Here is a 26,833-nt window from a genome sequence, read left to right as displayed (position 1 = left end):
AACCTAGGGGGCAGAGGAGCTTTACAAGCTCACCCCAAAAGCATCTACCGGACACCGGGTCCGCGTCTACAGGATCCTATACCCCCTGCAGAGACAACCGGAACCCCTGGAAGACTTCAGGTCCCAGGATCACCCAAGAGCTGATACGTACCAGAGCCAGGAGTCACGGAGGCCCCGCAAGCAGGGAGAGTGATCTCCAACCAAAGGCCCTACCACAAGATCAGCCGCTGCAGGACAGAAACCAAGTTAGGCCTAGCTCCAAGCAGGTCAGAGACTTACCAAACAAAGGCAAGAGACAGGAGGCCCTACACCCGCTCACTGGGGAGAGTCCTGATATGCACCCCTCACCCTACAGTGCTCCGGATTGTGCCTTGAATACCACCAGTAAAAGGTACTGAAGTGACTATCGTGTGTGTCCCTGTTCTTACTCTGACCCAGCTGGGTCCCCTCTGTCCTGCATTCCTTATACCTACGCTGCCCTGAGGCCCAGTTCCACCTGTGGGGAGCTACGCCATCTTAGCTGCCAGAACACTGGTCTCAGAGGACTGCTGCAGTGCTGGTGGTCCTCACCAGAAACCACAGGTGGCGTCACGAACTTTGATTATTTCCTTTCTTTTAAAAGAGACCCCAGGGTACGGGCCCGGGAGCCGACTACCGCGATATCCCCCAAGACCAGGCATCAAGGCCCGGGCGCCGAGTCATCCCCATCCCCTGGGCGCTACAATAGATCCCTCTGTGTGTAATGACTCTATATAATAGATCACTCTGTGTGTAATGACTATATAATAGATCGCCCTGTGTGTAATGACTCTATATAATAGATCACTCTGTGTAATGACTCTATATAATAGATCCCTCTGTCTGTAATGACTATATAATAGATCACTCTGTGTAATGACTCTATATAATAGATCCCTCTGTGTGTAATGACTCTATATAATAGATCACTCTGTGTGTAATGACTATATAATAGATCACTCTGTGTGTAATGACTCTATACAATAGATCCCTCTGTGTGTAATGACTCTATATAATAGATCACTCTGTATTGACACTATATAATAGATCCCTCTGTGTGTAATGACTATATAATAGATCACTCTGTATTGACTCTATATAATAGATCCCTCTGTGTGTAATGGCTCTATATAATAGATCACTCTGTGTGTAATGACTCTATACAATAGATCCCTCTGTGTGTAATGACTCTATATAATAGATCACTCTGTATTGACTCTATATAATAGATCACTCTGTGTATAATGACTCTATATAATAGATCCCTGTGTGTGTAATGACTCTACATAATAGATCCCTCTGTGTGTAATGACTCTATATAATAGATCCCTGTGTGTAATGACTCTATATAATAGATCACTCTGTGTGTAATGACTCTATATAATAGATCCCTCTGTGTGTAATGACTCTATATAATAGATCACTCCGTGTGTAATGACTCTATATAATAGATCACTCCGTGTGTAATGACTCTATATAATAGATCACTCTGTGTGTAATGACTCTATATAATAGATCCCTCTGTGTGTAATGACTCTATATAATAGATCCCTCTGTGTGTAATGACTCTATATAATAGATCGCTCTGTGTGTAATGACTCTATATAATAGATCACTCCGTGTGTAATGACTCTATATAATAGATCCCTCTGTGTGTAATGACTCTATATAATAGATCCCTCTGTGTGTAATGACTCTATATAATAGATCCCTCTGTGTGTAATGACTCTATATAATAGATCGCTCTGTGTGTAATGACTCTATATAATAGATCACTCCGTGTGTAATGACTCTATATAATAGATCCCTCTGTGTGTAATGACTCTATATAATAGATCCCTCTGTGTGTAATGACTCTATATAATAGATCGCTCTGTGTGTAATGACTCTATATAATAGATCACTCCGTGTGTAATGACTCTATATAATAGATCCCTCTGTGTGTAATGACTCTATATAATAGATCCCTCTGTGTGTAATGACTCTATATAATAGATCCCTCTGTGTGTAATGACTCTATATAATAGATCCCTCTGTGTGTAATGACTCTATATAATAGATCCCTCTGCGTGTAATGACTATGTAATAGATCCCTCTGCGTGTAATGACTCTATATAATAGATCCCTCTGTGTGTAATGACTCTATATAATAGATCCCTCTGTGTGTAATGACTCTATATAATAGATCCCTCTGTGTGTAATGCCTCTATATAATAGATCCCTCTGTGTGTAATGACTCTATATAATAGATCCCTCTGTGTGTAATGACTCTATATAATAGATCCCTCTGTGTGTAATGACTCTATATAATATATGAGTTTCACTTTTTGTATTGAAGAACTGAAATAAATTAACTTTTTGATGATATTCTAATTTTGTGAGATGCACTTGTAAGTTATGGCCCCTGAACACAGCGGTGCAACAAAACAAACAAAAAAAACTTTTTGCACTGTTTTTTTTTCCTCCCTTCCATCCAAGAGCCATAACTTTTTTTATTTTTCCCTCAATATGGCCATATGAGGGCTTGTTTTTTTTGCAGGATGAGTTGTACTTTTGAATGACACTATTGATTTTACCATATAGTATACTGGAAAGCAGGAAAAAATTCCCAAGTGTGGTTAAATTTGAAAATAAAAAAAAAAAAAAAAATAGTAAGTGTATATATATATATATATTTTTTTTTTTATTTACCATGTTCACTATATGGTAAAACTGACCTTGGAATATGATTCCCCATGTCCGTGCGAGTACGTAGATACCAAACATGTATAAGTTCTTTTTATTTAAGTCATGAAAAATATTTTTCGTTGCCATTTTCTGAGACCTGTACTCGGCGATACCAAATATTTGTATTTTTATTTTATTGTTTTATTTTCAATGTGGTAAAGGGGGATTGATTTGAACGTTGTGTTTTTTCTTTTGTTTGTTTTTTTTTTTTCACACTTTTTACTGTATTTGTTAGTGCCATTAGGAGATTTGAAGCTGCGATCGTGCGATCTGTGAAATACATAGCATAGCAGTCATTTTCTTTTAATATTGTTCCATATGTAAAATGACCTGGCTGACCTCCACTCAGTGTGAATACGGTGATACCAAACTTTGATTGTGTCACCATTATTTGAGCCTCATAACTTCTTTATTTTTCCAGCCATGGAGATGTGTGAGGACTTGTGTCTGTGTGGTGAGATGTAGTTTATGTTGGCGCCACTTTGGAGACACTTACTCTCTTTTTATTCCACTTTTTTTTTGAGAAATTAGATGACTCCAAGAACAACAATTCAGGTGTTCATATTTAATTATTATTTAATTATTGATTTATTTTTAAACTCTATGGTGATTGCTTTACGGCTAAGTTCATTTTATATTTTATAGACTGGAGTTTTACTGAGATTGAAAGATCAAATGTGATTATTTTCTTAAATTTTAAAATTTCTTCCTTTTAGGGAAAAGATGGAAGGATTTGAACAATTGTGTGTGTAATATATATACAGTATATCTACATATGTGTATACATATGTACGTGTGTGTGTTGTAGCATAGCTGGGAAGGCCCCTGAAGGTGGCCCTTTCTTCCTGAACCCGGCTGCTCCTAGCATTTAAGTGCCATAAACCACAGGAAAAGGGTATGTAGAACTTACCGGAAACCCAGAAGTTGCAGGCAATGATGACTTCCAGAACACCATACCAGATCATGTGACCTTGTCAGGCAATGTCCGAGTAGAGCCCGGGTGATGGGAAAAGCCACCGAGTGGGGACAACAGCAGGGCCGGTGCAAGAAGCACCTTGCCAGTGAACATATAGCCCTTGAGGAGCGCAGTCCGCCAGCATGGCCAGGATGCATCCAACCTGTAGAGATGTGGCTGGCCAAAAGGCGATGGAGTAGCGGTTAATTGAGATTAAGTCTAATGCGTGCCCAAACTCTACGGCACAAATGACCTCTCCTCTACCTGGCCCTGCAACCAGGACTCTGAAGATTAATGTTATGTTCTGCAACTTAGAACTAAGGAATAGGAGGGAAAAGTTGTCCCTGCACTGAGACTCAGCTTAACCCTACGCTGGGGTGGGTGCCATATTCCTTGTGAATAGCCCCACAGAATCGCCTGCACTGAACTCAAACGAAGACCTGAAGGAAGGGGAAAGGGGTCACTAAAAGATCTAAGGACTGGGAGCAAAAACAGGAAACCTCCTAACAAAAAAGTTAGTTGCAGAAACGAAGATCAAAGGGAGCAAAACTGGTGGAACAATAAGTCCCAGGATAACAATTGTACAAAGCACAAAGAACTTAACAAGGCAACTTAGCCAGAGCACAAGCGTAGCAACACTGATGTCCAGCGGGGAATGGGAGACAGGTGCTGAGTAATAAAGAGTGAAGAGATCACGTGACCAAGACACCCAGCACCAGAGGAAAAGACTAGAAGCCAGCAAACCACAACAAGATGGCCGATAGTAAAACAACATAGATTCTAACAATGAAAGGTTCTTAGGTTTTTCAGCCAGATCTTGAATCACTTGAGTCAGATTTGCCATGGGATCCATGCTGGTGAAAAATAGTAAAGGTCAGTTGTCATGTGACGCTGAGTCACTACTCACGGAAATCATACCAATTAGAATCCTGGCACTCATGTGAAATAATTAGTCGTTTATTGATGCTTTTTTTCAATAATAAAACGGCTAATTATTTCACATGTGAGTGCCGGGTCAGTCCGGGTAGGCACTTAGTAACGCCACTCTGGTCCCTCCTTGGTCCACCACCCGGACCCGTAACAGTTTGCAAAGTCAATGGAATCCGGTGGCTCCCAGGCTCCCTCGCTCTCAGACCTGTACCAAGAGGTCTCCCGCCAGAGATCTCAACAGGATACAATCCTGTCTTATCTGTGGACTGTTAACTCCCGCTGGGATGCACTGTCCACCCTGGCTGTGTCTGCCTCAAACCAAGCGGCATCCGCTCCAGTGGCACCTCGACCCTGTGGCGGTGTGGCACCCAGCTTTGGACCCCGACTATTGGCTCCACCACGCTTTGGCGGTGATCCCGCTATATATCGTGGTTTCATCAACCAGTGCATGCTGTACTTTGAACTCCTGGCTCATCAGTTCGCTTCCGACTTGGCTAAGGTGGCATTCATTATGTCTTATCTTACTGGAGAGGCATTGGTGTGGCTCAATCCTCTATGGGAAATAGAGGATCCTCTGGTGTCCAACCTCCAGGCCTTCTTCGCGACCTTTCAGAGGGTTTTCAATGAGCTCGGCCGCAGATCCTCGACTGCCTCCTCTCTTCTTCATCTACGCCAAGGGAACCTCACAGTGGGCCACTACGCTGTGCGTTTCTGCACCCTCGCTTCAGAACTTGCCTGCAACAATGAGGCCCTGGTGTCTACCTTTTGGGAGGGCCTTTCTGGGCGGATCAAGGATGAACTAGCTGGTCGTGACATTCCCACCTCTTTGGATGACCTGGTGTCTTTGGCCACACGGATCGACATTGGGTTCTAGGAGCGTTCAAAGGAGGTGATCCGTAAGAAAAAAATCTCTGCACCTTGCACCAACCTTTCAAAGGCCAGTCTCACAACAAGCCTCTGCCTCGGCAGCCACCCCAGAATCTATGCAGGTAGACCAGGTAAAGATGGTCAAGTCTCGTCAGGAGGTCCGCCGTGCTGAGGGAAGTTGTTTTTACTGCGGCAGTTCGAAGCATCTAATCCGCTCCTGTCCAGACTGGGAAACTCCTGTGCCTAGGATCGCTTGGAGAGGTCATCCTGGGCAAAAATTCTTCCTCTCCATCCCTGACTCGGTCTGTATCGATAACCTGTGGTAAGATACATTTTTTTGAGACTGCTTACCTGGATTCCGCTGCCACTGGGAATGGAATCTCATCCAATAGGCCATTGTGGAGCAGTATCAGACCCCTATTCAAAGTCTTTCGGATCCATTAGCGGTTTCTTCGGTGGATGGGAGGCCCCTTTAAGAGTTCATCTTGTTCGTCACCGAGCCTGTAGTTCTTCAGATAGGAATGCTACACTCGGTGAAAATCTCCTTTTATGTGCTATCCGGCCTCTCTCATTCTTTGCTGCTTGGACTACCCTGGCTTCAGACATACGAGCCAGTTTTGAATTGGAGTTCGGAAGAAGTGCTCCGCTGGGGCCAGGAGTGTCACAAGACCTGCTTGGTTCCAGTCCGTCCTGCTCGACCTCCGTCTACTCCAGCTAATTTGCTCAGCTTGCCGGCACCCTACTGGTCATACACTGACGTCTTTGACAAGAAGGAGGCTGAGATACTTCCTCCTCATAGGCCGTATGACTGTCCAATCAATCTCATTCCTGGTGCCTTGCCACCCCGAGGTCGAGTTTACCCCATTGTTGGCCAAGACTCATGCCATGTCCGAATGCTTCGAAGAGAATCTTGCTAGGAGATTTATCCAGAAATCCACCTCTCTGGCTGGAGCAGGATTCTTCTTTGTCAAGAAGGATGGCTCTACTCGCCCTTGTATTGACTATAGGGGTCTAAATCAGATTACCATCAAAAACAAGTATTCTCTGCCTCTCATCTCCGAGTTGTTTGATCGCCTCAAGGGCGCCAAGGTCTTTACTAAGCTCGATCTCTGTGGTGCATACATTCTGATTCGGATTCGCCAGGGTGATGAATGGAAGACTTCATTCAACACTCGGGATGGCCATTATGAGTACCCTTCAGACTCTGCAACGCACCAGCAGTTTTCCAAGAACTGGTGAATGACATCTTCCGTGATCTTCTATATTCATGCGTGGTAGTGTAGATGGATGCTATCCTAGTGTTCTCTTCTGATCTGCCCTCACATCGAGGAGACGTTCGATGAAATTTGAGAAATGTGTTTTTGAAGAGACTTCTCTTCCCTTCCTGGGATACATAATCTTGGAAACCGGGCTCATGATGGATCCCGAGAAGATGTCTGCTATCCTAAAGTGGCCCCGACCTGAGGGACTCAAGGCTAAACGGCGGTTTCTAGGATTCGCTAATTATTATCGCCTGTTCATTCCTCATTTTTCCTCTCGGACTGCTCCCATCTCTGCCCTGACCCGCAAAGGGGCCAGTCCCAAGGAATGGACTCTAGAAATGGAAGATGTCTTCGTGTCCTTGAAACAAGCCTTCTCTTTTGCTTCGGTGCTTCATCGTCCTGACTGTAACAAGCAATTCTTCCTGGAGGTTGATGTCTCTTCCTCGTGGGCCGGGGTAGGTCTCACCCAGAAATCCTCGTCTGGACGAATGGTGACCTGCGGCTTCTTTTCCAAGGTCTTGGAAACGCAATTATTCCATTGAAGATCGGGAACTGCTGACCATCAAACTGGCGCTGTAAGAGTGGCGGTTCGTACTGGAGGGGGCCCTGCATCCAGTGGTCATCTACACTGACCACAAGAATCTCACCTACTTGCAGTCCGCTCAATGACTTAATCCTCATCAGGCAAGATGGTCACTGTATTTTGCCCATTTCAATTTCACCCTCCACTTCCGTCCAGCAGATAAGAATATCAAGGCAGACGCGTTCTCCCGTTCATTCCTGTCTTCCGACCAAGAGGAGGAGTCTCAGCAAATTGTTGACCCCTCCACAATAATTACTGTTGCCCCATTTGATCTGTCTCACCTTCCTCCTGACAAGACTTTTGTGGCGGCTCCGGATAGGAAGAGGGTCCTACTCTGGGGCCATTCTTCTAAACTGGCAGGCCATGCCAGCCAGAGGAAAATGCTTCTGCTAATTTCCCAACATTATTGGTGGCCTACCCTGTGCAAGGACGTTGCTGATTTTGTCTATGCTTGCTCTTCCTGTGTCCAAAACCATATGCCTAGGCAAGTTCCGACTGGTCGACTTCTTCTACCACTGCCTTCCGCTCCATGGCAACATATTGCGATGGATTTTGTCATGGATCTTCCGGTATCAGCCGGTTGTACTGTCATTTGGGTGGTCGCTGACCGTTTCTCCAAGATGGCTCCCTTCATTCCCTTGCCAGGTCTTCCCTCTGTGTCGGTGCTGGCGAAAGACTTCATCCTTCATATTTTCCGTCTCCACGGTCTACCTCTTCATATTGTTTCGGATAGAGGAGTCCAGTTTACTTCACGCTTCTGGAGAGCCACGTGTAAGCTGCTGGATGTCGCATTGGATTTCTCATTGGCCTATCATCAACAGTCCAATGGCCAGGTTGAACGTATCAATCAGATCCTCACTAGCTTTCTTCGGCACTTCGTCAACGCTCACCATAATGACTGGGTGCAACTTCTGCCTTGGGTTGAATTTTCCTACAATAATCATGTGAGTGAATCCTCTGACAAATCTCCGTTCTTTGTGGTGTACGGACAACATCTCAATATTCAGTTTCTTATTTCTACTTCTGTTGACAATCCTGCTGCGGAATCTCTTGTCAAAAACTTTTCTGTGATTTGGGAGAACACAGTCTGCGATGTTGCAGTCTTCTGAGCGGATGAAGAGAAACGCCGACAAGAGACGTCTGGACCCGCATCTATTCCGTCTGGGGGACAAGGTCTGGCTATCCTCCAAGTATGTTTGTCTCAAGATACCTTCTCCGCGGTTCATCGGTCCTTTTGAGATTCTTACTCAAATTAATCCAGTGGCGTACAAGGTGAAACTCCCAGCCTCTTTACGGATCCCCAATTCCTTTCAGGTGTCTCTCCTCAAGCCTATAGTCCTCAATTCCTTCTCTGATGATCCTGGTACCACACAAGCTCCAGTCTCTGCTGAGGACATTTTTGAAGTAGAAAGCATTCTGGCTACTAAAAGGGTAAGAGGGAAGACATTCTTTCTTGTGGATTGGAAGGGGTTTGGTTCTGAGGAGAGGTCATGGGAGGCCAGGGAGAACATTCATGCTCTTCTTCTTCTGGAAAAATTTCTTGCAGGCCTGAAGAAGAGGGGGCATAAAGGAGGGTACTTTAGCGTTGGCGTCTCTGCCTCCTGCCCAGCAGAGACGCTGATCTCCTCACCGCCGCGGTCCCGGTCCGGCATTCTCCGCTCCCTCTTCCTGTTCCCACAGCATGTCTGCCCGGGGTGCGCGCAGATCCCCAGGCACTGTTCTTAGGGCACGCGCGCGCTTCCTGATTCCTAAAGGGGCCGTGATCGTTGTTCTAAAATGTCCCCGGTCAATGGCCGGAGGACATTTGCTATATAAGGCACCTCCTCCAAAATGGAGGTACCTGTGCAAGGTTGTTGTTAGTGTTCTTACACTCTCTCTAGCCCTCAGGTTCCAGTGCTGCCCACCAGCCTGTCTGTCAGCTGTGCCCGCCAGCCTGTCTTTCAGCCGTGACTATCTGCCAGTCTGCCAGCCGAGCCTGCCTGCCTACCAGCCGAACTCATCTGCCGGCTCATCTGCCGTGCCTGTCTGGTTCGGCTGTCAGTCCCGTGGGAGTCACTTGCTCTCACACGAGGTTGGTCCCAGAGTGGCACCTGGTCCACCTGCCCAGTTCCTCCTTGGTTTATGGAGTTGAGTAAGCCGCCGTGTAACCAGGGTAGGTCCAGGTAGGCACTTAGTAGTGCTCCTCTGGTTCCTCCTTGTACCACGGCATAGTGGTTCCACCACCCAGACGCGTAACAGAAGGCAGGTGGTGCTGCATTCCCATACTGGGGTATTCAGAGGGAGCCCAAGTCTCAAAAGAGGGGTAGTAGAGGCATCAATGGGAGAAGTCTGAGGTCCTAAGGGGTCAATGAGGGGTTGCCAAAAGCCACTGGGAAAGACTTGCTCCGCTGGAGATGTCACAGTCCTGGACACATAGCCGCCCATTGTCCTATGTCCTCTAAACAAATGGACTGCAGCATGGGGAGGCGATGTTCATATTGTGCCTATCCTGCCTGCAGTGAGGACTATCAACCCAGTGAGGGGCCACAGGCATGTCCCGTGACAATAAATGGAGTGTTGATGTCTGGATTCTTGGACTCTGGGAGCTTGGTGACCCTGATAAGGGCCACACCCTCCTACCAGTTGATCCCAGGGAAACATGGGCGCCCACTGTATCCACGGGGATGCCAAAGACTATCCCATCGCCAGAGTGAATATCAAAGTGAACTGTGGCACTGAGTCCCATGAGGTCAAGGTAGTCAAAGACTTGCTACACCAAGTGATAATCGGGCGGGACTTCAGCATGTTCTGTGATTTATTGTGAAAGGCGGGGGTGCCCACTAACTCAGACAGGTGCCAGTCCACCCAAGAAAAATCCCCATTACAGTTGGGGGCGGATGAGTTCCCCGTGTGTCCTTGCTGGCGACGAAAATGAGACAGTGATCCAGGAGGAGGAGATTCCTGAATTAAGGGTTTCTGGGGGAATTGTGGAACTGCTCAAATGGAAGACCTTATGTTGAAAGGGGTATGGGACAATGTGGCACCAATGTGACCGCAGGCTGACATCAAGTTTCCTTTTTTTGCAGTTAATGAGGAATTGCTATATCAGGTCACTAAACAATGAGGGGAAGTATTAGAGCAGCTTTTAGTACCAGGACCCTATAGGCGTAGGGTACTAGACCTAGCCTATTCTCATGTCTTGGGGAGGCTTCTGGATGTAGACAAAACCCAAGAGCGGGTCCTTCAAATGTTCTAGTGGCCTGGGTGCCACAGGGAGGATGTTAATTATTGTCAGTCCTGTCCTACGTGTCAGTTAACTGGTCCCGTGTCCCACTTCTGCAGTCCCCTGGTCCCGTTACCCATTATAGAGGTCCCAATTGATCGAATTGCCATGGACCTTGTAGGGCTCTTAGTTAAGTCCAACAGGGAACACCAATACATAATGGTGGTGTTGGACTATGCAACACGGTACCCAGAAGGGGTACCACTGAGAAACTCATCAAGGAGTATAGCGCAAGAGCTAGTCCATATCTTCTCCCGAATGGGCCTGCCGAAAGAGATCCTGACAGATCAAGGGACTCCTTTTATGTCCAAAGTAATGAGGGAATTGTGTAAGACTCTCCAAATAACCCAACTCCAGACGTCTGTGTACAATCCACAGATGGACGGCCTAGTAGCGAGGTTCAATAAGACCCTGAAGTCTATGCTTAAGAAGGTCGTGGAGAAGGATGGCTGAGACTGGGACTGCCTACCACATACCTACTGTTCTCCATTATAAAAGTCCCACAGGTCTCTACGGGGCTCCCACCCTTTTAGCTGCTATACGGACGGCACCCTCGGAGACTGGACAATGCAAAGGAGACCTGAGAAGTGGTGGTAACACCCCACCGAAGCGTCATCGAACATGAGGCCCAGATGCAAGACCGGATCACAAGAGTGATGCCAATTGTGAGGGGGAGAGCCTCCTTCAGGCACAAGAGGCCCAAGCAAGGGTCTACAATCGGTTGGCAAGACTGAGACAGTTTAGCCCTGGAGACCGGATGTTGGTGTTGATCTCAACGGTGGACAGTAAATTCCTGGCCAAGTGGTAAGGGCCATACGAGGTGGTCGAAAAGTTGAGTGATGTCAACTACAAGGTTAAACAACCAGGGAGAAGAAAGCCGTATCTGGTGTACCACATTAACTTGCTCAAACTTGGCAAGACAGGGAACCGGTGGAAGCTGTGTGCCCATCCTGTAGGCCGAGTAGAGGATGTCACAGTGGCAGAGACACAGTCACCGGAACAGAAGCAACAGTGCAGAAAGCTGCTTTAGTGGAATCTGGGACCTGTTTTCGGAGCAGCCAGGTTGTACACAGGTGGTCAAGCATGAAATCCTGATGGAAACACATGTGAGGGTGACCCAAAAGCCATATCAGATTCCCAAAGCCGGCCGCTAGGTGATCTCCAATGAGGTGAGGAGAATGTTGATCCTGGGCGTCATTGAGAAGTCAAAGAGCAGCTGGTCCAGTCCCACTGTCCTGGCGTCAAAGCCGGATGGAGAATGGTGTTTCTGTAAAGACTACAGATAGCTAAATGAGATGTCCAAGTTTGATACATATCCGATGTCCCGATGAGCTTATTGAGAGGCTAGGGGTCCCCCATATATATCACCACCCTGGACCTAACGAAAGGGTACTGACAAATTCTCCTGTCTCCAAGGGCCAAGGAGAAGACTGCCTTATCTACACCTGCCCGTATTGGGGGAAGTCACCTGCAGAAGGTCCAAGAAGTACTGTATGCACTGAGAAAGACAGGGTTTACCATAAACCCAAAGAAGTGCACCTTGGGGAAAAAAGAGGCTACATCATCGGCAGGGGCGAAATAAAGCCTTAAGTAAATAAGATGGAGGCAATCCAAAATTGGCCACAACCAGTCTTCAAAAAGCAAGTTTGGGAATTTCTGGGAATTGTGGGATACTATCGGCGATTTATCCTGAATTTCACCATTATAGATAGAATCATAGAATCATAGAATGGTAGAGTTGGAAGGGACCTCCTGGGTCATCTGGTCCAACCCCCTGCTCAAAGCAGGATTCACTAAATCATCTCAGACAGATGTCTGTCCAGCCTCTGTTTGAAGACGTCCATTGAAGGGGAACTCACCACCTCTCGTGGCAGCCTGTTCCACTCATTAATCACCCTAACTGTCAAAAAGTTTTTTCTAATATCTAATCTGTGTCTCCTCCCATTTAGTTTCATCCCGTTGCTTCTAGTCTTTCCCTGTGCAAATGAGAATAAAGATGATCCTTCTACAATGTGACAGCCCTTGACATATTTGTAGACAGCTATTAAGTCTCCTCTCAGTCTTCTTTTTTGCAAGCTAAACATTCCCAAATCCTGCAACCGTTCCTCATAGGACATGGTTTGCAGACCAGTCACCATTCTGGTCGCTCTTCTCTGAACTTGTTCCAGTTTGTCTATGTCTTTTTTAAAATGTGGTGCCCAAAACTGTACACAGTATTCCAGATGAGGTCTGACCAAAGAGGAGTAAAGACCGATAATGACTTCACGTGATCTAGACTGTATGCTTCTGTTAATACATCCCAGAATTGTATTTGCCTTTTTTGCTGCTGCATCACACTGTTGACTCATGTTCAGTCTATGATCTATTAGTATACCTAAGTCTTTTTCACATGTACTGTTGCTTAGCTCTATTCCTCCCATTCTGTATATGCTTTTTTCATTTTTATTGCCCAGATGTAGTACTTTGCATTTTTCCCTGTTAAAAACCATTCTGTTGGTTGCTGCCCACTGCTCCAGTTTATTTAGGTCTTTTTGAATCCTCTCTCTCTCTTCTCTAGTATTAGCTATCCCTCCTAGCTTTGTGTCATCAGCAAATTTAATCAGTTTACCCTCAATTCCTTCATCTAAATCATTGATGAAGATGTTGAACAATACAGGTCCCAGGACAGAGCCCTGTGGTATCCCACTTGAGACATTCATCCAGCTGGATGTGAAGCCATTTACAACCACCCTTTGAGTCCGATCACTAAGCCAGTTATGAATCCACCTAACAGTTGCCTGGTCCATTGCATACTTGGTCATTTTTTCAATAAGGATGGTGTGAGATACTTTGTCAAATGCTTTGCTGAAGTCAAGATATACTATATCTACAGCATTTCCCTGATCCACCCAGTCAGTGATTCTGTCATAGAAGGAAATTAAGTTAGTCTGACATGACTTGTTAGTTACAAACCCATGCTGACTCTGGTTAATCACTTCATTCTTATCCAGGTACTTACATACATGATGTTTAATAATTTGTTCAAAGATCTTTCCTGGTATAGAAGTCAGACTCACCGGCCTATAGATGATCTGTCTGATCATCTTAAGGGTACAAAGACGTCGATGGCCAAATGGTCCTCTGACGTGGAGATGGCATTCCAGCAGTTGAAACTCGCCCTATGTAAACAGCCAGTCTTGGTCGCACCTGACTTTACTAAGGAATTCTTGGTTCAGACAGATGCCTCCGAGGTCGGTTTGGGAGCTGTGTTGTTCCAGGTAATAGATGGGGATAAACAATTCAATTCTATTCCTTAGTAGGAAACTCTCCTGTGAAAAGAATTATGCCATAGTAGAGAAAGAGTGCTTGGCCATCAACTGGGCAATTGACACACTGAGGTACTTACCTGTTAGGCTGCAAGTTCAGGCTAGAGTAAGATCATGCGTCCCTGAGATGGATGAGGGAAAGGAAGGGGGAAGAATGACTGAGTGACTAGGTGGATTCTAGCGCTCTAGGACTAGTTTTCATGGGGAGCACAGGCCCGGGAATGCAGATGCCCTGTCCAAACTTCCCTGTTTAGCAAGTGAAGGTGCCAAAAAAAACAACTTTGGGCAGAGGAGGGGGATATGTGACAAGTCACTGGCAAAGTGCTGGAGGGGAGGTATGTTTCACTGAGGCAATTAGCTTCAGTGATTTGAAACCCAGTAGCTTTCTCCAGAAAACTAAGTGGTGCAAGGGGTTAAGCTGCCATTTTAAAAGAGCTGGGTTTTTGTGAATGACCATAGAGTGGGTGGGAGGTCGTTCACCATATCTCCACCCTAGGGTGTGGCCTGGGGTTTAAATAGACTGCCTGCTGAGGCATTAGTTGTTCAGGTGTCTGGAGAGGATATCTCCAGAGAGGAGCTAATTTTCTTGCATGCTAAACTGAACCGTATGGTTTTTGCTAACTCAGAGAGGGTGGATCCCCACAGACGTTGAGACTGTGCTATCCATTTTTCTTTTGTTTGTCCATTATGCCAAGAAATGCCTTTTTTATGGACTTTACAGTGGTTTATGCCGTGCTTTAAATAAATCACTGAGAAATTTAAAGAAACAGCGTTCCTGTGTCTACCTCCGAGTGCATTTGAGTGAGCCAATCTACCACACTCCCCTAAAGTATGATGTGTGATCGAAGTGTTGGGATCCCTTTACCTAGTGGTTCAGCAAGAATTTGTGCTTGGGGTGAGGTGGGTCTTGGAGGCACAACTCCTGGGGGTTATATTTAAAGAGGAAAGAAAAGGTTTGAACCCTCTTCCTGGATGTTCCTAAGCCCCATAAGCTCCATGATAAGAAACATATCTTAGCCATTATAAAGCGGGTTAAGGGAATACAGCTAAATGTGTCTCATTTTCAAGGAGAGGGGATTCCTGGCCTGGGACCCACATGACCCATGTACATGAAATTTAAACCACTTGACTATAGTGATAGGAAATAATTCAAAGCACAGTGTCATAGAAAATACTAAGAATTTCTCTCCCTCTGAAATCCCTCTCACTTATCCCTCCTCCCCTAAACCATTTGTCAAAGGAGCAAGAGCTCCCAATCTAGCCAGTTGCTTCTATGCAACTGTCAGTACAAAAGGAGCCACTAACTGAATTATCTAGGCTAATTAGCGTACCAAACAGAGAGACATGGGTGATGAATAGGCAGCTGGGTAAACAGGAAACAGCTTGTTTAAGCTTCAAAGAAATTCTGTCACACTATTCAAAATAGCCAGGACAGTCTCAGCTGCAATCTCCAGACTTTTAGACACCAACATGAAATATGGAATATCAGAAGTTCTATAATTCCGATTGTGAGGGGACACATTTTTAGTGGCGGGGTTAGCTAAGGAACAATAGGCATATTTTTCCACATCTGTGAGCCGGGGGGTAAGCTATAATGCAAAAGTACAAAAATAACGGCCATCAGCCATGTCATGTTTGGTCTTTAACGAAAGGTAAATTCGTAATAAAAAATATGGTATCACTTGCGAACTTATGCAATCAACCAGCAAGAAGTTATCGCAGAAGTTAGAGATTTTCATAAAAACATGAATGATGGAGTCCAGCCCACGTGAGGTCATCACATGGGTGTGTGTGGGAAGGGCCCTCCTTCAGCATAAAAGATCCAGCTGAAGATGTGTCTGGACTCATGCCGGGAGTTCCATATTTTGTAAGCAGGGGTCCCATTCCATAACGGCCAGAATTGGAGTGCCTCCCCTCCAGCTAAACTGAATCGTCTCTCCGATCTGTCTAGTAAGTTCTTCTATTAATCCCTTTTATTTTGGTGTAACTGTATATGTATTGTCTGTCCCCCTTTGTAAAACCTTTTGTATATTTTTCATAAGAACTGCCTCCCTTTGGATTAAATATAAAATTTAATAGTCTGTTTCTTTTGCTATGTAATCGTTCCTCCCCGAAGATACAACCCCTGGCAAAAATTATGAAATCACCGGGCTCGGAGGATGTTCATTCAGTTGTTTAATGTTGTTGAAACAAAAGCAGATCACAGACATGGCACAAAACTAAAATCATTTCAAATGGCAACTTTATGGCTTTAAGAAACACTAAAAGAAATGAAGATAAAAAATGTGATACTCAGTAAGGGTCATTTTTTTCAGACCAAGCAGAGGGAAAAAATTATGGAATCACTCAATTCTGAGGAAAAAAATATGGAATCATGAAAAACAAACACACAAAAGAACTCTCCTCTGGCTTTAATAACAGCTTGCAGTCTCCGAGGCATGGACTTAATGAGTCACAAACAGTATTCTTCAGCAATCTGGCTCCAACTTTCTCTGATTGCTGTTGCCAGATCAGCTCTGCAGGTTGGAGTCTTGTCATGGACCACTTTCTTCAACTTCCACCAAAGATTTTCAATTGGATTGAGATCCGGACTATTTGCAGGCCATGACATTGACCTCATGTGTCTTCTTTCAAGGAATGTTTTCACTGTTTTTGCTCTATGGCAGGATGCATTACCATCTTGAAAAATGATGTCATCATCCCCAAACATCCTTTAAATTGATGGGATAAGAAAACTGTCCAAAATATCAATGTAAACTTGGGCATTTATTGAAGATGTAATGACAGCCATCTCCCCAGTGCCTTTACCTGACATGCTGCCCCATATCATCAATGACTGTGGAAATTTGCATGTTCTCTTCATGCAGTCATCTTTATAAATCTCATTGGAACGGTACCAAACAAAAGTTCCAGCATGATCACTTTGCCCAATGCAGATTCGTGATTCATCACTGAATATGACTTTCATCCAGTCATCCACAGTCCACGATTGCTTTTCCTTAGCCCATTGTAACCTTGTTTTTTTCTGTTTAGGTGTTAATGATGGCTTTTGTTTAGCTTTTCTGTATGTAAATCCCATTTCCTTTAGGCGGTTTCTTACAGTTCGGTCACAGACATTGACTCCAGTTTCCTCCCATTCGTTCCTCATTTGTTTTGTTGTGCATTTCCTGTTTTTGAGACATATTGCTTTAAGTTTCCAGTCTTGACGCTTTGATGTTTTCCTTGGTCTACCAGTATGCTTGCCTTTAACAACCTTCCCATGTTGTTGTATTTGGTCCAGATTTTAGACACAGCTGACTGTGAACAACCAACATCTTTTGCAACACTGAGTGATGATTTACCTTCTTTTAAGTGTTTGATAATCCTCTCCTTTGTTTCAGTTGACATCTCTCGTGTTTGAGCCATGATTCATGTCAGTCCACTTGGTGCAACTGCTCTCCAAGGTGTGATCACTCCTTTTTAGATGCAGACTAACGAGCAGATCTAATTTGATGCAGGTGTTAGTTTTAGAAATTAAAATTTACAGAGTGATTCCAGAATTTTTTCCCTCTGCTTGGTCTGAAAAAAAAATACCCTTACAGAGTACCACATTTTTAATCTTGATTTCTTTTAGTGTTTCTTAAAGCACTAAAGTTGTCATTTGAAATGACTTTAGTTTTGTGCCATGTCTGTGATCTGCTTTTTTTCAACAACATTAAACAATTGAATGAACATCGTCCGAGCCCAGTGATTCCATAATTTTTGCCAGGGGTTGTATACGCTACCAGAAAGCAGGCGCCCAGTCTAGCTTGCCTCTAAAACCGATTGGTGGTGGCAGCAAATAATCTTTCTTGGGTTATCGTCATGCTATCAGTGATAGTACAAGGGCATATACACATAATCGGGATCGTGTCTGTGTGTGCATATGTATCCCTGACAAATTTGTGGCAGCCGTGGGATTCTGCAGGATCTCTCTGGTGTCATTCCTTACACACAGTGTATGCAGAACAATCAACAATGCAAGAGACATATACAACATTAAACATGTCAGGCTCAACTGGAGCCATAGAACAAAGTTCTGTAGTTGAATCTAAACTCACGAAGCAGAGCCATCAGATAGAAAAGGTCCCATGCTTGTGGCGCAAACATTAGAAGAGTCCGTACGAATGCATCAAAGCAGTCACCGCACAGACTGTATTTCCTGCCACTACACCCTCCGTCTTTTGGTCAACCAGTCATCAGCCTCGGTAGGGGTGATGAAGAAATGGACCCGGGCACCGTCAACCACTCGTAGCCGAGGCGGGTATCTGGAGATCTCTCAGGTAACATTTAATGTTGATGAGTGTGACTCTGTCTTGGCTTCTGTAGTTCAGCGGAAGTCCGGGAAGATGGAAACAATAGTACATCTAGCCAAGTGGAGGGCTGTGTCTCGGTCCTGGCAATTTAGGAATCTGGGCAAGAATGGTCTGGGGGGTGCCCCCGAAGGGGGCGATTTGGCTGACACCATATGAGTATGTTCTACAGCAGAGGACAAGGAGAAGAGTTCATCAGAAAATAATACCTTGAGCCATTTCTCAACAAAGTTGTCAGGTCGCTGAACCTCTGCTCCTTCAGGAACTCTGATAATGCAGAGATTGTTTCGGCAGAGACGATTCTCCAAGTCATCTGCCAAAGCTCTGATCTCCCAGTGAGGTCTCATATAACATTAGGCATCCTTGCTTTGAGGTAATCTAGAGCCGATACCCGATCCTACACCTCAGACATCCTTCTACCTATTGTGTCTGAATAGGCCAACGTCCATTTTGAGTTTTTCCAGTTTCCCAGGACTAGATGCAATAGCAGATAGGAGTTTATTGGATACCTGTTTCAGAGTCGGTTCGACCTCCTCCATCTGTTCCTCTGGAGGTGCCTGGTCTTGTTCCTCCATGGTTGTTTTATTCATGTAACTATTTTTATTATAGATTTTTAGTATTACCAGTGGACTTGCAGAAATAATAATATAAAGAAATTAAAAGGAGTACAAAGGTGATGGTAGCTAGGCTTTCACTGGGCATCCGGCTTCCATGGTAATTCATCGGCACTCCACGATCTTGTCGTGCACAGATATCAGAACCATATAATTTCCAGTGGCACCTAAATAGTTAAACATAAGTCAGTATAAGGCACTCCTGTCTTTTTGGTGCTTAAGTAGGGTCCCACCACTTATCTAGCAAGCAAAGAACTTGGCACCTATTATCGATGAAAATTAGTGGTTTTATTTAACCCCTTTCTGATGTGATCAGTAATAGTACGTTCCTGGTACCTGGGCCTATTGGACCAGGTAAATACTATTATGCATCACGCCATTGCGCCCGCACACAAGCTGTGTGGGGCGATCGCCACCAGGTGTCTGCTGATTCTCACCCGGTGCTGACACCAGATGCTATGAGCCTGGAGCGGTCAAGCACATTAACCCCCGAAATGCTGCTATCGACTTTCGCAGCATTCCCGGAGCAAGGGGAGCTGACTTACCTTGTCTCCAGCGTCCCGCACTGTCTGTGTTGGGTCCCGGTAGTTGCTATGGTAACCTGATGTCGTCATGATGACATCCGGGTCACCAGGCATAAAGAACTTACTTTGATCATGCACAGTGCACAATCAAAGTAACTTCTGCCTGTGCAGCGCTGGCAGGCTGTATAGTATAGAGATGCTGCTGCTGCATCTCTATGCTATATAAGCAAGCAGTGGGACATAGTGTACAAGTAAAAATGTGTCAGAAAGTGTAAAAAAAAAAAAATTGTAAAAATCTGTCATGGAGATATTAAGAAAATATTAACAATTTCTCCCAAACCCCTCATTCCCTCCTCCCTTATAGTAATTGTCAAAAGAGAAGCTGACACTTGGCCAGTGGCATCTATGCAAATTAACACACACATGAGAAATGCCTTGTAAGCAGATGCCAGCCAAGAGGTGCTACCAACCCAATTAAAATGCAAGTGTATTTCCCCCTGGCAGAGGCAGGGGATAATTAGACACAGGCTTGCGGTAAATCTACATCTAGCTGAGAAACTTTATTCCCAGGACGTCAAAGGGATTTTAACAGAGGTCTGGTAGCCGGACTGGAGCCGATACGAAATATGGAATATCTGAAGTTCTATACTTCTGACAATCATGGGACCAATATTTATAGTGACAGGGTCAGCTAAGGGACAACATGGATATTTTCCCGACTGCAACTATGGCATGTGTGGTCTCTAAATGAAGGTAAATTTATAACGGAAAATATGGTACCACTTTTTGGCCTCTATGATCATCCAACAATAAGTTACCACAAAAAAACAGATATCTTATTAAAAATGTGGAGGCTGGAGTCCGGTCCACATGATGTCAGCACAGGGGGTGTGTGGGCTGGTCTCCCCTTAGGCATAAAAGAATCCACGGAGGATGGATGAGTATTCATTGCAGGGAAAATATCTTTTATAAGCAATGGATCCCGTTTGGTAACGGTCAAAGGAGAACTCCTCTCCAGCTATACTGAGTCGTCCCTGCGAATTGTATAGTGTAAGTTTCTTCCATGCATTGGAATCCGGAGGTGTGACGATATACGCATTCTGCGCGTTTGCCGATACCTACGTAGTGAGTAGTCAGGATCGTGTACTCGCGAATCCCTGATGAAATCCTGACAGAGTGACGGCAACAGTGAGATATTGTGTGATCTCCCCAGTGTGGTCTCTCTGACGTCCCTGACAAAATCTAAAAAAAAAAAATGAAAAAATAATCCCCAAAAAATAAAAATATACTGTACCCATAAATAACCTGGAGGGTTCGCCACACATCTAGATAAGTTCCCTGAGGGGTCTAGCTTCTAAAATGGTGTCACTTGAGGGGGTTTCCACTGCTTAGGCACATCAGTGGCTCCCCAAACTCGACATGGCATCCGCTAATTATTCAAACAAATACTCGACATGGCATCCGCTAATTATTCAAGCACATTTTACATTCAAAAAGTCAAATGGCGCTCCTTCCCTTCCGAGCCCTGCCGTGCGCCCAAACAGTGGTTTTCCCCACATATGGGGTATCTCCGTGCCCAGGAGAAATTGCAAAACAAATTTTGGGATTAATTTTTTCCTGTTACCATTGCAAAAATAAAAAAATTTGGTTCTAATGTAACATTTTTGTGAAAAAAAATGTTAATTTTTTTCTTCCACATTCCAAAAATTCTTGTGAAGCACCTGAAGGATTAATAAACTACTTGAATGTGGTTTTGAGCACCATGATGGGTACAGTTTTTAGAATGGTGTCATTTTTGGGTATTTCCTGCCATAAAGGCCCCTCAAAGTCACTTCAAATGTGATGTGGGCTCTAAAAAAAATGGTTTTGTAAATTGTGTTGGAAAAAAAATCGCTGGTCAACTTTCAACATTTATAACTTCCTAACAAAAAAAAATTGGTTCCAAAATTGTGCTGATGTAAAGTAGACATGTGGGAAATGTTATTTCTTAACTATTTTGTGTGACAGATCTCTCTGATTTAAGGGCATGAAAATTCAAATTTAGAAAATTGCAAAATTTTCACCAAATTTTCGATTTTTTCACAAATAAACGCAAGTCATATTGAAGAAGTTTTACCACTATCATGAAGTACAATATGTCCCGTGGAAGCGTTCAAGAGTTATTATCTCAAAGTGACAGTGGTCAGTATTGTGAAATTTGGCCTGGTCGCTAACGTGCAAACCACCCTCGGGGGTAAAGGGGTTAAACTGCATTGTCTTGCAGAATATGAATGATGTTTGAGTCATATAAACCTTCTTCGGATGCACATACCGTACTTACTAATGGCGCCATCACACAGCTGTGGTCCGCAGTGCCACTAGAGCTTGTTCTTCTCTTGATCTTTGTCTCTCCACAGAATTACGCGCCTCTGAGGAAGGTCTATATGACTGAAACACGTCATGTATATTCTGTGAGAGAATACTGTATAAATAAATCCTTCATGAGAAGTATATTCACTGCACTTGTAAAGGACATATTGATATTCATGCTATAGCAACTCCATTTTGTCTGTTTGTTTCAAAATCATGTTATTATCACTCCTTGCATAACATACTTCTTTCCTTCTTTTCTCATGCTTTACATGGAACTTTCTCACACTAATTTTTTCTCACAAGAACATTTTGTCAGACACCCTGCTTCTGTTATCTAACTAGTCCAGGCCAGGATTGACCTTGTAAATTTCCATCGTGCTTCGAGCTAACGATGATAATATGACCATATATGTGTTTCCGTAATAATTGCACTAACATTGGCTCAAGCCTGTAGTACTGTAGTACGGCTGTAGTTGATTGGCTATTGATAAACTCAAAACAATACAAAATGCTAAGCAAAATAAACGGGATCAGAGATTCGTTGAATCCTCCCATACAGAGCACTGTCTCCGTCTGGTTCCCTGTTGGATTGCGCAATCAACATAATAATTTGACACTCACTTGGTCAACCGTGAAGGGCCATTGCCCTCCCTCAACACACTCAGCACATCAATCTTCATCCAAGATTTCTATTTCTTTACAGTGCATACAGGAAATATATGGGAGACAAATGTGCAGATAACACCTGTTTCACGTCCTCGGACGCTTTCTCAGAGCATCTTTTTTTCTTGTGGTGTACTGTTTAAATAAAACCACCACAAATTTTCCTCTAGAAAGGGGGCCAAGTTCTAAATGGTTAAACAGCAGCTAATGGAGCTTGCTCTGGTCACTGCTGGTAAAGGCAGGAGCCAGTTGTATAATAAATGTATAATTTTAGTGCACCCTCTTCTAGATTAAGTAAAGGAAAAAGAAATGGAAAAAGTAGAAATCTTCAGGCTTCTTTGTATATGACCATACTTCATCCCTTTTCTATACTCTGTGCTAAAGTACATGAAGCAGACATGACAGGGACTGTGTGAGATGGACAGCACCTAACAACTTTCACATACAGGTTCACTTATGATTCTCCACTGCGCAATTTGTGATAAAAGAGCTGTGACTGATTTATGAAACATGAAGATGACTTCAACGCAGAAGTGGAAAACCGCAACAGAAAAGCCTAGCATAACATTATGATCTTGTGGTCCTTGCTCTGAGATTAATTTTGCTATATATTAATTATAATGTCATAACGCGTCAATATAATTATTGTGTTTATATTACTTATAGACAATGTAATCAATTTTATTTTTTGCAGATGACTGTACTGGGAGTTCAGAGGGACATGCAAAATCTTCACATGTTAATGCAGATGACTGTACTGGGAGTTCAGAGGGACATGCAAAATCTTTACATGTTAATGCTGATGATTGTAGGATCATTCAATATGGATATGAGATAAATGCCAATATTGAAGATATACCCTCCACCCCTCATATCCAAAATGTACCATCTGATCCTGTTCAACAGATCCTATCTCCTGATTCATCACAGACTGTAAAGCAAAATAGAAAAGACAGACTGGGTCTCAAATGTCAAAAAGCTCCCACTGGGGAAAAGCCATATTTATGTTCAGAATGTGACAAATTTTTCACCCATAAAGCAGATTTATTTAGACATCATAGAATTCACACAGCGGAGAAGCCATTTTCATGTCAGGAATGTGGAAGATGCTTTAGTAATAAAGCAAGTCTTGTTAGACATCATAGAATTCACACAGGGGTGAAGCCATATTCATGTCAGGAATGTGAAAAATGCTTTACTACTAAAGCATGTCTTATTAGACATGAGAGAATTCACACAGAAGAAAAGCCGTACTCATGTTCAGAATGTGGGAAATGTTTTCATCGGAAGTGCCATTTGGCTCTACATCATAGAAAACACACAGGGGAGAAATCATTTTCTTGTTCAGAATGTGGGAAAGGTTTTAACCAAAAGCTAAGTCTTATTATACATCAAAGAATTCACACAGGGGAGAAGCCATTTTCATGTTCACAATGTGGGAAATGCTTTAACTGGAAACATGTTCTTATTACACATCAAAGAATTCACACAGGGGAGAAGCCATTTTCATGTTCACAATGTGGGAAATGTTTTAACCGGAAACATGTTCTTATTACACATCAAAGAATTCACACAGGGGAGAAGCCATTTTCATGCCCAAAATGTGGAAAATGCTTTACCCGTAAATCAGCTCTTGTTAGACATGAAAGATCTCACACAGAGGGAAGCCAGCTTCATGTTTAGAACGTGGGAAATGTTTCTCTGTTAGATCAGATCTTGTTAAACGTCAGAAAATTTACACAGGAAAAAACACTTTCAAGTTTAGAACGTGGAAAATGTTATAACTTTAATTCAAGTCTGATTGAACATCAGAGAACTCACACAGGGTTGAAGCAATTTTTATGTTTTACATTTCCCTTCCTGTTTAAAAACAGCATCTGTGACCCCATGCGGTCCTGTCTGTATACTCTTTTGCATTCTCCTCTGCCCAGGAGCTGTAGTATGATCAGACTTTGTTCCTACACAATAATACACAGCCATTACACAGTACACAGCAGGGGAACATTTATAAGATTATACATGGTTACATAGGTTGAAAAAAGACCTCACTCCATCAATTATACTCTAAATTATCTATAAACCACAATGTTATGTGTACTGAGGAAAACATCCAGCCCCTTATATGTTTTTTTTTTCCTTTTTAATACATATCTAATAAAATTAGTGTTTTATCCTTAATGAAGAGATTTTTATTGACACTAGTGAGCACCTTAGAATTTTTCCCTCATATAGGCTATGTGCCCACGATGCAGAAATGCTCCAGATTTTTCCTGAGCGTTTCTGCATCTCCCCTGGCAGAAAAAACACATGCGGATTGTACATGCGGATTGTGCATGTGGATTGTACATGCGGATTGTGCATGTGGATTGTACATGCGGATTGTGCATGTGGATTGTACATGCGGATTGTACATGCGGATTGTACATGCGTTTTTCCTGCCAGGGACATGCGGATGTGAAGCGTTCTTCACATGCATTTCCGCATGCGGGTTGACAAGTCCTTTCCAAGCGATTTTAGCATCACTTGGAAAAGTGCTTGACAACTTGGTCACACTATATAAATCCATGCAACCGGCAACCAGCATGGATTTATATAGTGTGACTCCAAAGAATGGTTAAAAATAAAAAAATAAATCTATACTTACCTTCCGATGGCCCCGGTATCTTTATTCGATGCGTCTCGGCTTGCCGGCAGCTCGCGGTAGACTAAAGGACCTGCCGACGTCAGCGGTCGCGTGACCCGTCACATGACTAAATGACGTCACGGCAGGTCCTTTTCAGACCATCGCGAGCTGCCGGCAAGACAGGACGCATCGGATAAAGACACCAGGGGCCATCAGAAGGTAAGTATAATATTTATTTTTTATTTTATTCTTTTTTTTACAGGTACTATGGTACCCGGGTCCGGAGGAGAGTCTCCTGTCCTCCACACCCAGGTACCATCCGCACATTGAAACGCTTGGATTCCGAATCTGCAGATGCAGTGATGCGGAATCCATGCGTTCCAATGCAAGTCAATGGCGGCGAAAACGCCGCGTTTATGCAAAATAATTGGTAGTGCTGCGGATTTTTCCGCAATGATAATCCGCAGCAGAAATTTCCGCAGCATGTACACAGCACATGCGGATTATCATTGGGGAACATGGCAGACCTTCTACCATGCGTTTTTTAAGAGTTTCTGCAGTGGAATTGCCACTGCGGAAACGCTTCAAAAACGCATAGTGGGCACACAGCCATATACTTTCATACATTAACTATTTGCCTCTTTCATGTAATTAGTATGGCGGGTTTCTTTTCAGGTTCTATTAATTTTAATTCATAGTCGATTAAGGCCGAACAGGTTTTTTCCGCGAATGCATCTCACGCTGTAGCTGGTGATCCCTCCTTCTCTCTTAAAACATTATTCAAGGAATTATTTGATTGCTACAAAGAGAACTTGAGTAGGTAGGAAACCAAGGGACTTGAAAATTATTTTAAACAAAATATAGTTCCCAGGGGCTTACGCATCAACATTTCACGCTCACTCAGACTACAGAACCCCCAATTGCTAACAGTCTGGAAGAAAGAATTCATAGCGTCCTGTTAGGTTCATGTCCGTTATCTTGGAGGAGGAGAAAAAGATTTTCATTGACTCAACCAAAAGATTAGACGAATTAATAACTAAGTCCTTACAATTTAAAACTGAACCAGATTTCAATAAAAGAGAAGCACTTCTACAGACCTTAGTTGAAAAGTATCAGAATTCACTCAAAAAATAGAAAACACAAACAATTTTTGAGAGATTTGAGTGATTTCAAAGAGGAAAAGGCAAAAACTTTGAAATTGAAAATAGAAACAAAAGTGTCTTTGACATCTCTTCCTCAGATAAAGACTCTTTGGAAACTGAAAGATCTCACACCAGAGGAAGCTGAAGATTTAGGGGGGCTCTATGGAGCATACAACTAGAGATGGCGGGGCCAGAGAGACACTCACCGAGTCCATCACACAGGAATTCCATATGATGGGGCGAGAGAACACGAATACTAGACACCCATACTGGTCCATCCTTATCACGACCCTCACCATCCTCTTCTTCCTCTTTTTTAGAGGAGGGGTTTCATAAGGACCTACCCTCTCAGAAATCGAAAGTAAGTGAAAATGATATCTCCCATAAAGGCCAAATTATTAATCTCTCTTCCTTGACTCTGACATGCTTTCCATATTACATAAGGGCCTCACCTTTGTTCCCACAGTCCCCTTTCAATTGGGTAAAAGACATTCACATTTGTGAGTAGTATCCATGGAGTAAGGTTTCTCCTTTCAGAGAGTGACATGTTAAGCATGCCAAGTTGAGGAGACTTTTAAGCAGCAAAGCTCCTTTGACGACTGTCACCCAGCCAAATCAGAACTCACACTTTGCACTGATGAGGGTCAATACCCCAAAACACACTGTCTGCAAATT

The 26,833-nt window shown here is 43.6% G+C and overlaps 1 pseudogene; it reads left to right on the top strand.

Moving 5' to 3' along the window:
- The window catches only part of LOC141272655 (uncharacterized), a 39,283-nt pseudogene extending 14,752 nt beyond the window's left edge, over positions 1–24,531 (top strand).
- Positions 24,532–26,833: the final 2,302 nt, after the last annotated feature.

The sequence above is a fragment of the Phyllobates terribilis genome, unplaced genomic scaffold, assembly GCF_046119375.1.
Source record: "Phyllobates terribilis strain yellow unplaced genomic scaffold, ASM4611937v1 Scaffold_1__5_contigs__length_1240528914, whole genome shotgun sequence".
Taxonomy (NCBI): Eukaryota; Metazoa; Chordata; class Amphibia; order Anura; family Dendrobatidae; genus Phyllobates; species Phyllobates terribilis.
This window is presented reverse-complemented; position numbering and strand designations above follow the sequence as displayed.